Source organism: Epinephelus moara, chromosome 2 (genome assembly GCF_006386435.1).
Source record: "Epinephelus moara isolate mb chromosome 2, YSFRI_EMoa_1.0, whole genome shotgun sequence".
NCBI classification, from domain to species: Eukaryota; Metazoa; Chordata; class Actinopteri; order Perciformes; family Serranidae; genus Epinephelus; species Epinephelus moara.
In genome coordinates, this window is record NC_065507.1 from 25,053,335 (window position 1) to 25,063,515 (window position 10,181).

The 10,181-nt window shown below is 41.0% G+C and overlaps 1 pseudogene; it reads left to right on the forward strand.

The window, feature by feature from the left end:
• The first annotated feature begins 692 nt into the window (after nt 1–692).
• On the forward strand, nt 693–5,352 carry LOC126407768 (extracellular calcium-sensing receptor-like; annotated as a pseudogene).
• The last annotated feature ends 4,829 nt before the right edge of the window (nt 5,353–10,181 follow it).

The following is a 10,181-nucleotide window of genomic DNA, read 5'->3' on the forward strand; positions in this document are numbered from 1 at the left end:
CCAATGAATCATACCAGCAGTTATTCGGCTGTTGGCTTTTCTTGTGGCAAACGATCATTTCCATATTGGCCTTTAAAGATCCAATATTGGTCAGCCTCAAGTTTCCTGTATCAATTGTGCCAGTAAAAGTGGATATCTTTTAGCAATGCATAGCTGTGCTTCCAACAGGGATTGAGACACCAAAAGCAGGCATTTTTTTTGGGAAGTCATTGCTACATTTACAAAGGTGATTTTGGCACTAAAACCAGGTACGTTAAGCCAAAATCCTAGATTGTATAAAAATAATAGACATAGCCACCATGACATCACCCATTGGTTTGTGGATTCACCTTTTGAAGCCTTGATTTCAGTATTTTGGCAGTCACGATCTTGGATTTTTGGAGCCACAAGTGACGGATGTTGGAAGAGAGGGTGGAGCATGAAACATTCAATGTTAACATTTATTTTGGCGACAGGTTGGGTCATCCACAACTTAAATTTGGGTTGGAAAAGTAGCCAAAATTACCTTGATGTGATGTTATTAAAAGTGTTTAAATTGAATCTGCCTCAAAACAAAATTAATGTCAAATTTGAAGAATATATTAAGCCCTGCCCCTACTTTTGCTTATGCCCTGATGGGTGGTGTGCAACATTAAACATGTCAATAAAAGGAGCTGACGCCAGGTCAGAGAGGGGTAAACTGGAGGAAAGTCATGTCTGTATTATTAGATATCAACTTGTTCTTCCTCCTGTATTTCATATTGTTTTATTCCTACATTTTCTCTGTCATGCCCACTCCTCTTGTTTCCACCTCCTGCCAGTTACTGGGACAATTTCATCTAAATGGGATGCACAAGGCTGGAGATGTGGTTCTGGGTGGGCTGTTTCAGGTCCACTTCTTTTCTGTCTTTCCTGACTTGTCTTTTACCTCAGAGCCACAACAGCCTACCTGCCACAGGTCAGTTTGTAAGGGAAACAGCAAAAAGGAGAAACTGGGCGAAATCAATCCCATTAGCTGAATGTATTTTTGATAATAACATATTACTCTGACAGTATAACATTGTGTATTTATGCCATTTTGGACCTATCACTTCATATTGTCTCCTTTATTCATTTCATATTCAAGTATTATAATAATTGTTGCTGTTCAACTGTTTAATTGTTTGCAAAATCTGTATTTGTGCATGTACATGTCAGAACAGTTGTTGTATTTTCTAACAGTGGTATTTTTATGTTAGTTTTGATGTTTTAGGATTTAGGCGGGCCCAGACCATGGCCTTTGCTATTGATGAGATCAACAGAAACTCCAACCTGCTGCCTAATGTGACTCTGGGCTATAGTCTTTATGACAACTGCGCCAAAGTAGGAATTGGATTTCGTGCAGCGTTGTCATTAGCCAGTGGTCGAGAGGAGCAGTTTATGTTAGACAAAACCTGTGCAGGAAACCCTCCAGTCCTAGGAATTGTGGGTGATTCTTCCTCTACACGTTCTATTGCCATCTCCTCTGTCTTAGGTTTGTACAGAGTACCTATGGTAAGTTTTTCACAGTAATTATTTTTCATCAGTCTGATTTAATTTCAAATTTAATGTCATTTATAAACATAAACTAATCAGGCTTAAAAAGTTGAAGGAGTTGATAAAGAATTTGAATGGTTTTAAGATATACAGTCTGTCTTTCACAGGTGAGTTATTTTGCCACATGTTCATCTGTCTTTCACAGGTGAGTTATTTTGCCACATGTTCATGCCTGAGTGACCGGCAGAAGTTCCCATCCTTTTTTAGGACGATACCAAGCGATGCTTTCCAGGTGACCATCTATCAGCAAAATATAAATGCATTTGAAACAGCATGTGCAGTTAAACAATCGTCAAATTCCCTGTACTGCAATGAACAATTTATTACATCTGTGTACAATTTATGTAAAACCTCTCACATTCTTTGTGCCACCTGAGCTGTTGGTTTCAGGTAACAAGCAGCTTCTCCACTTAAAGATTTTTCCAGCCTGTGTACTAATCCCTCCACTCTGTATTTACTCAGGTGCGTGCTATGATTCAGATTCTCAGGCGCTTTGGCTGGACTTGGGCAGGTCTGCTGATCAGTGATGATGATTATGGACTCCATGCTGCCCAATCCTTCCAATCTGACCTGGCTCAGCCTGGTGGAGGCTGTCTGGCTTACTTAGAGGTTTTGCCTTGGGGTGACAACCCAGCTGAAGTAAAGAGGATTGTTGAAGTGATGAAGAAATCCACAGCTCGTGTGGTCATTGTGTTTGCACATGAAAGCCACATGATCAACCTCATGAAAGAAGTTGGGTTTGAAATACAACTCAATTGTAACTTTAATTGATTTTCCAAATTTATGTTTTAATAGTTTGACCAAAGGATTTAAGTTCCAATGAATCATTGTCCCGTTACAATTAGATTTATTTGAATAAATCACACATCTTATTTATTAAAGGCACTGCAGGGTTTTTAAGTGAAATCACTTACTCAGACAAATTACTTTGACCTCCAGTTTTGATGACAAGCATCATTTTATACATAAAACTGTGTAAAACACAGGATTACACCTGTTATCAAATGGAGTACGACAAGATACCAACTGTGTCATGACATTATGAATTTATGTAATACAATTCACAGGTGGTGAGGCAGAACGTGACAGGCCTGCAGTGGATGGCCAGTGAAGCCTGGACTGCAGCTACTGTGCTTCAGACTCCTCAGCTCATGACATATCTAGGTGGCACTCTGGGCATTGCTATCCGTCGAGGGCTCATACCAGGGTTCAGGGACTTTGTGCTACAAATACATCCTGACCCACAACACAACACCAGCTATGAAAATTACCTGGTGAGAGTTTATCCTTGCTAGTTAATATGGTATTTGTAAGATTGAGCACAAATGAAATGCTGGAGCTTGAAGACCAGCCTGGTAGTTCCCTGACAGCAGTGACAGAGAGAGAGAGTTGTGTGTAATGTTAATGTATTTCTAATGCACACGTTTTAATATGTTTTAATCTATTTTACAATTTTCAATTTCAGTAGTGCAGTGCTCATTCAAAATGTACCTGTTGAGAACTGGCCGACCGCATGGCCTCTGGCAAGCCAGATATGCCCATTGAAAAAAAGGGGGAAAAAATCCTTATGCATTTGGGTTTAATTCCCAACCTACCAAACTTGCATCAAACCATGGCAGGGTATGAAAAAAACTGTGACTTTTGTTTAACATTATACCCCTATTTTTAATACGTCAGGTAAATCAGTTTTGGGAATACACATTTCAGTGTAAATTTGCACCACCTCAAGCAGGTTGGGTGGAAGCTGGGGGATCACTGTGCACTGGACAGGAAGATCTAGAGAATGTGGACACTGAATTGTTGGACATTTCAAACCTCAGGCCAGAGTATAACGTGTACAAGGCTGTGTATGCCTTGGCATATGCTCTTGATGACATGCTGCAGTGTGAGCCAGGGAGAGGACCTTTCAGTGGGCGCAGCTGTGGCAGTTTGCAAAGACTGGAGCCATGGCAGGTGTGATATCATTTACACCCCCATCATCACCACCACCACCCCACTATTTATTTGGCTAAATGCAATGCTTTGGTAATTACTGCAGAATAATATTTAGGGTGTATGACTGAATACAAAGCTTTGAGATTACTAATCATAAACTGCATAGCAGTGGGTGTCACCGCTGGGTGACAGCATTTCATAGTATGAGACAACATGTAGTGGGACAACAGTGTCTTGGCACTGGGAGCACAATATTGTTAGTGATGGTATTTCACTATAAAAGAAATGCTTTACATGAATTGTTAATGTGTTCATATGTTCATAAGTGTAGTATGCAGTTTAATTTGTGAGTACTGGATTCCACTGTGTTCACGATGGTCATAAAATAATTGTTTCCATTTTCAGTCTTCCTCTATTTCTTATTCTGATATCCATAGCTTGTGTATTACTTGGAAAAGGTCAACTTCACCACACCGTTTGGTGATGAAGTGTCATTTGATGAGAATGGTGATGCCTTACCAATATATGATATCATGAACTGGTTGTGGCTCCCTGATGGACGAACTAAAGTTCAGAATGTAGGTGAGGTGAAAGAGTAACTCACACTTGATGAAGACAAAATCTTCTGGAACTTTGAATCCAAACAGGTTACGTCTGATTTTCAGTCACCTATTTGGTGTCCCATGGATAACTCCTTCTAGCAGTGTAAAGTAGAGTGGAATGACACATATTTATTTTTATATCTACAGCCACCCCGGTCAGTGTGCAGTGAGAGCTGTCCTCCAGGTACCCGCATGGCCAGAAAGAAGGGGGAACCTGAGTGCTGTTTTGACTGCATCCCTTGTTCTGAGGGGAAGATCAGCAATATGACTGGTTGGTATTTAGTTTACAAATTGCAAATTAAAGAGATAACAAAATTATGTATTTCAACACTTTCCCTTTTTTTTTACAGGCTCCATGAAGTGCAACAGTTGTCCAGAGGATTTCTGGTCCAGCCCTCAACGTGACCACTGTGTTCCTAAGAAAACAGAGTTCCTCTCCTACTACGAGCCTCTGGGTATCTGTTTGACAACTGCCTCATTGTTGGGCACATTTATATGTGTTGTTGTGTTGGGAATCTTTATGTGTCATCGTAGCACCCCTATAGTACGTGCCAACAATTCAGAACTGAGTTTCCAGCTATTGCTTTCTCTTAAATTATGTTTCCTTTGCTCACTGCTGTTTATTGGATGTCCCAGGCTGTGGACATGTCAACTGAGACATGCAGCATTTGGAATCAGCTTTGTGCTTTGTGTATCATGCATCCTGGTGAAAACCATGGTGGTTCTGGCTGTGTTCAAGGCCTCCAAGCCAGGAGGTGGAGCCCATCTGAAGTGGTTTGGTCCTTTGCAGCAGAGAGGAACAGTTCTGGTTCTTACTTCTATTCAGGGAGCAATCTGCACTGCTTGGATTGTCTCTGCCTCACCAGCTCCTCATAAAAACACTCAATACCACAATGACAAGATAGTTTATGAGTGTGTAGTTGGGTCCACAATTGGTTTTGGAGTGTTACTGGGCTATATCGGCTTTCTGGCCATCCTCAGCTTCCTGTTAGCATTCCTGGCAAGGAATCTTCCAGATACTTTCAATGAGGCCAAACTCATCACTTTCAGTATGCTGATCTTCTGTGCAGTGTGGGTGGCCTTTGTCCCTGCTTATGTCAGTTCACCAGGCAAGTATGCAGATGTAGTTGAGGTATTTGCCATCTTGGCCTCAAGTTTTGGCCTCTTGGTGTCACTGTTTGGTCCCAAATGTTACATTATCCTGTTGAGACCAGAGAGGAACACAAAGAAAGCAATAATGGGTCGTGGCATTGAGTCATAAAACCAGCACTTAGTTTCATAAGACAGAATGAATCGTCTCTGTACAGTACAAAAATACAGGCAGAAAATAAGTTTATAGTAATATCAATGGTCAGTTCTTGAGAAAGAATAGCTAATGACAAAAAAATGAATACCAGCGAGAATACTTAAACATACCACATTATTCCATTTATTCCCTAGGATGCAGTTAATTATACAATTGCACTTTTCATGGTGTAAGTTAATATAAAATATCAATAAACTTTATTATATGCTTGATTTGCTTTCTCTCAATAAATGACACAGACTTTGTTGGTTCATCCGTTTAAATTATATGCATTTAGTTTATTCAAGTTTTTATGTTTCCCCCAAATTCAAGAAGCCATTCAATTTTTTACAAGAGGCAATGTGAAGCGACAGAGCAACCTTGTTTTTACATTTCACATTAAAACAAATTAATCAAATCAATGCAAACCAGTTAATCAATTTCAGTACCAGTTTATATACACATATATTATGTGTATGTGTATTATGTATATATTTTCTAAACCTCCATGACCAACTGCAATATCACATGGCAAAACTGAAAACACACAGCAGGTACTTGCTCTGCCTACATGATGTGTCGTGTCCGTGTCTCATGTGATTTCAGCAGATAGAGGGGTGAGCTCTGCACCATAGAACTAGAGCTACAATTTGGAATTTTTGCTTTATTGATCACTAGCTTTGCTGTCACTATAAGCATAAAAAGGATAGAGTCATTTTGTCTTTTTAATTTTAGCAATATAATGCTTGATAACAGTTATTAGGATTATTATCCATGCCATAGAATGAAGGTTACGATATTGTAACCCTAGTTCTATTGGGGGGGGGGGGGCAAAAAGCATCTAACTGAATTACTCTAAACCTGAACAACCTCCTTATGATTTTAGGAACAAATTTAAAATTTGGACACTTTGGTCACTACGGTGCACCAATAGGATGTTCTGACACTCTCTTAGCTGATGTCATCACTAGCAGCAAATCTGTCTTGAATGGCATCACTCTCAGTGACAAGTGCTCCAGAGGCCTGATGGGATAGAGGGCTGCATTGGGATTGGGTCCCGCGGGACCCAACCCAAATCTTGCGGGAGCGGGTGGTTTGAACTTTGCTGCAGGCGGGAACGGGCGGCTAAAAAAAATACTGCGGGATCGGGATGTAGCCTGTAGCGACAGGATGGAGTTAACAAATGATGTGGAAAAGAAGCTCAAACAAGGTCTGAAGGCGCACTGAGCCCTCTACTTCCCAGCGCTCTCAAAGCTGGCGCGTTTCATCTTCAGTATCCCCGCATCCAGTGCACCTTCAGAGCGGGCCTTTAGTGTCTGTGGGTGCATCTTGGAAGAGAGATGCACAGGATTGGCACCGCAGTCGGTCAACAACATTCTCTTCCTCCACAGCAATATTATGGCCAAGTGATTCATTTGTTAAATTCATTCGTTTCATTCGTTAACTTTGTTAATTTTATGTTATTTTATGTTATTTATTAGTGTTATTTGAGCCACTCACAGCCTACTCTCGTTGCTATTTGTTAATTACATAAAGAGGCGTGATGATGATACCGGGGTTATTGAGCATAGGCTTTATCTTTATCTCATTAATGTTTCTTATTCAGGTCTCTCTTAGAAAAGAGACCTTAACCTCAATCACTGCGTAATTATTTAAAGGTAGAAAAATAAATAAAATACAGAGGAGGAGAATAGAATATGAAACAGCCTTTATTTCATTAAAAACTAAATGAAAACAACGAAATAGGAGTGCTATTCTTGACCAGTGCGTCAAAAGACATGCAGGCCAGGGAAACGAAACAAACAACCCCATGAATCTCTTTATTAATAGCCTATAAAATTACATGGTTTTTCCTGCGGGACGGGAGAAGACACAAAATCAATGCATCTCTATTATTGTGTGGGCATAAATTGTCAGACTTTTGCGGGAGCGGGCGGGAGTAGACATATACATTGCGGGAGCGGGCGGGAGTGTAACACACACGTTGCGGTTGCAGGCGGTAATGGTCATCACCTAGCATTGTCTCCTGACCCACTGCAAGAACATCTTCATGCGAGGGTGGGTAAAGACTGGTCTGTCGCCAGAACCCTTATGGCAGGAAGAGATGGCTGCAGTGTACACATAATAGTGGCATGTGATAGCCCTCTATCCATCAAACACTGCAAAAAGGAAATAATAGAGCCAACTACATACAACAGGGGATCTAGCCTCCTTTTCTCGCATAGCGTTGCAACCCCAGTCACTTTTCCTTGTAACAAGCAATGGTGGACCCAGCTCTTGCTGTCTGGATGGTCTGCGCAACCTGCACAGACAATCCAGCCCTTCTTACCCTGCCTCCTGAAACAGGGGCCCCCAGAACATTGGGGATGGTCAAGGGCTGGGCGGCCACCATTTGTGTTATTTATGCATACCACGCAACTGAGTGCCGACTCTGGGTTACCAGAATGACCAACAACTGCTCCTGACTCACTCTCTCCAACAGGGGAGGGATGAGACAGAGTGGTGGAAAAGTGTAGAGCAGCTTTTTTGGCTGTGGCTCATGTGCAAATTGTAGGAAATATTGATGTTACATAATTTATAATTTATTCTGTGGCAGCATTTATTAAATAAATGCTCGCTGAAATTCTCCACCATTACATATGTAAATTTTGATTTGATTATAAACAGTTTATTCAGGTGCCTACATGAATACTGTAGGGTTTGATTAGCTCAATATTAGCAAAAAGTGATGTTAATAAGAATTATTAAACATAACCACTTTAATTATTCATCCAGCGATATAATTTCATAGTCAGACTAATAAAACCACACCTCTTGTTGATCAGACAAGAATGTTTAATGCACTTTGGGGAAATTATTAATTATCAATTGTCAATTCAAATAGAGTTCAAATAGCCAGGATCTTTGCACCCGTAAAGTGACTGAACGTAATCCTACAGAAAACCAAGATGACGACTTTATAGACAAACATTTATTCTAAACTACTGACACAGGAGACCAATTGACGCAATACAACCAACAACAGACAAGACAATGAGTAAATGCAACTATGAGTGGAATGAAATGAATACAGCGATGCTAATGAATGAATGAATGACCAGAGTGAACCAGATGAAGCAGTGAGCAATGGTGAGATAATTATCAGAGGAAGCTTTGACATGAACTGTGAAAAGCACCATTCAACAGGATGCCATGAAATTGCCCGGCGGGGCCATGCTAGAAGGGGCCCAGCATGGCCTGCCGGCCTCTCAAAAGTTCTTCTTTTCACTCTCTCCAAGACAAAAAGTCTCTTCTCATCTTATAGTTGTTCAAAGGGGTTGAGACTGGCAGGCAGGCTCCAGCCTCTGCGCTGTGATTGGCCTTGCCAGCTGTCTGTGTCAGGCTGAGTCCAGTAGGAGCAGTTCACTGGCGGGACATTTCACTCCTCCCCTCCTGTATTTTTGCTAGTTTAAAGTTTAATTTACTTTAATTGCTTCCTAGATGGTTAATGAAGCTTGGAACATTTCTAATGCTTCCATATTTACCAACGAGGCACTGTCTGCTATTGAATGGTACCAAACACACATTGTCTGCAACAGGATATTACCAACTTATAAATAAGTGGTCAACAGACACTACTAATTCAGATTTAAATGTTATACATGGTGATCATGTTATAACATCATATATATATGTACATGTGTATGTATATGCACTGAAATAGAAAGAAAGGTGAATGGAATCCATGTTTCTGTCTTTCCTCTTAAAAGACAACTGCAGGGAAAGGTGTTATCCCATTAACCTACACACAGACGTCTGCACCATAGGGGGCCTGGTGCAGAGTGGCATCTCCCTTGAATCTTCTTCCTGCATGACACCAACACCAACATGTTAAATCATAAAGTTACGTTTGAAACACCTTTCAGACCATGTGGCTGAGTCTGTCTCTTTGTTTCGTTTCCAGAGTTTGTGACGTGTCGTAAACTCTCCAGCCACATCTGGTGATGTGGGGGTTATTGAGAGCTCAGTGGAGTGGAAGTCTATCTTTGATGCCAGGATGCTGAGTAAAAGTCCTTTAGTGTGAATCCAGAATAAACAGGCTTGATCACCCTGCAAAATGCATCCACCCCCTGGGGGAATCATCTTTTGGGGCCAGGGAGAACCATAGCGGGCAGTGGGTTTTGCGTTGGCGGACAAACACATCCACTTACACTTTCCCAAACACATGAGGTCAGCACCACTGTTTTCCAGTCCTGGAATGTGAAGAGCCTTCAGAGACAACAACCCTTTTTAAACAGGAATTGTGCAAATTTGCAGAAAAGCCCAATCAGTCTTCTTTCAGCATTGGCAGTATAAAAACAAAATCGGGGAGTGCAGCAAAGTGCCGCCTGCCTACTTTTGTTTATACAGAATGTACCTTTTTCGGGGCAATGGGGGGCGTGAGCAAGTAACAAAACGTGTAGCTCAGCATGTGACATAAACAGTGACGTGGGAGGGAAGTCCCAGCTAGTCAGTCCTTCAGCAATTCTAAGATAAGATAAGATGAGATAAGATAAGATAAGATAAGATAAGATAAGATAAGATAAGATAAGATAAGATAAACTTTATTGTCCCGCAAGGGAAATTCGTCTTGGGCAGTATAGTGCAAACAGCTGCAATATTCACATACATACATACATACATACAGTCAACACAGACAAGTTGCCAACATAGTGCACTGACTGTGTTACAGTTGCAGACTACTGTTGCAAAAGCAGTGCAACCGTTTCCCTTGTTTGTAAGGTTACAAACAAGGGAACTACAGGTATTGCACTGGCCTATCTCAA